Here is a 1,766-nt window from a genome sequence, read left to right as displayed (position 1 = left end):
GAAAAGAAGGTTGGGAGAGAGAGGTCATGGGGGGGGTTGAAGCCCGCTAAGCAAATTGACAAAGATGCCACAAAGCATACTGGAGGGTTTGAGTCGTTGGAAACTGTTGAGCTCGGCTTCATGTTGCATCCAGGGTGTGTTGACATATGCTTGGATGTCCATTTGTCTGTGGTTTATTGCAGCACCTTTCATTTCCCGCTGTATGTTTGTGTCTCACTTCGAAACAGTGATGAGATCATCTCTTCGCCTCGGGCTATTGAACACCAGCAACTACTGGAAGCCCGGGTGTGGGTTACTTTCTGTTGGAGAGCAGACTCAAATTAAAGCAAAAACAAACATGATTAAGCTAGATTTGTTTTTGTCATTTGACACTAGTCGGGGTATTTACTCCCATTTTTAAGTAATTGAATGAAGGGAGTAAAGTCTTTTTATATAACACCTATCTAGTAAACAAAAGGAAGACAAAAAGTGTGCAGATATCTTAGATCCAACAGGAGAGAGTTGCAAAGTTTAGAAGCTGTGACTTTGCGTTTGGAACAAGGGAAAATAAATTAAACCTGAGCAGAGGATCTCAGAGATCTACCTGTGACAAGGAATAGATCTCTAATGCGGTCAAAGACTTCACATTCTGGTCAAGAGATGAGTTACATCTAAAGAAGGAACAAAAGTTTTCCTGCAACTCGGGGACCAACGGGCCGCTCTGTTCTATCAGCATTAAGTTCTGGAAAACTATAAGCCATCTCATTTTAATATGCTTTGAGCAGTCCTGTAAATGATATCATATGTTGAGGGTTAAGAGAGATATATAATTGAATTTCATCTGCTTAGTAGTGATCATGTTACGCCTCTTGGATTGGATTTGTTTCAGTATTGATCATAAAATGGAGTCTATAAAGCCCTACACAGCCTGGCTCTACTGTCTATCAGACCATGTCATGAAAATGTCATTTTTTCTTGATAATATACCTTTAAAACGTCTTAATACGTGTACAAAGCATAGGCGATCGGACCTGGAACAACACCCTGGGGCACACCAAAAGACAGATCAGAGAGGTACTTAGCAATATGTTATGTTCATCTAAACAAATTCTTTGAAGCTCCCAGAACATTGGATTCCAAACCCAGAGGTGGAAAATAACCAAGTGCATTTACTCAAATACTGTTGTTGAGAGGTACTGCTTTACTCTAGTATTTGCAGTTACATTTATCTGACAATCAGCAATAGTTATTAGTTACAGATTAAGAAAAAAATTGCTTGATAAGTTTATTAAATACAATGCATTGTTAAAGAGTTTATCTGTGGTTTCCAACCTTTTGGCTTGTGACCTCTTACAAAAAATCTGCGTCTGCATGGGATCTGTTGTCACCTTTCAGATGTCTGTGTATTGTCATCATTTCCACCAAAGAGACATTCCCCCTCAGTCTAACAGTCTATTGTCATGTACTATCAGTACCAGGGGCCATTTTTCCACAGTACTTTTACTTTTGACACTTTCAGTTCATTTTGTTGATTATTCTGAACTTTTATTTAAGTTGGATTTTGAATGTAGGACTTCTATGTCTGTCGGGTGACTTTTACTGTTATTCATTGGAGTGTTTTTGCGTTATTGTAGTACTTGTTACTCAAAGATCTGTCCAAATCTACTTCTTTTCCTTCACGAGAATATCGCAGTAGATCTTTTCTCAGGTTTGAGCCTACACTTTTATCCAACTCTTTTTTGTTTGTGTGTTTTCCCCTCATGGTTTGGCCTCTCAGCTCTTTGTCA

The sequence above is a fragment of the Anarrhichthys ocellatus genome, unplaced genomic scaffold, assembly GCF_004355925.1.
Source record: "Anarrhichthys ocellatus isolate YVR2014 unplaced genomic scaffold, GSC_Weel_1.0 scaffold7, whole genome shotgun sequence".
NCBI lineage: Eukaryota > Metazoa > Chordata > Actinopteri > Perciformes > Anarhichadidae > Anarrhichthys > Anarrhichthys ocellatus.
The sequence above is the reverse complement of the archived record's forward strand: the minus strand, read 5'-3'. Positions refer to the sequence as shown.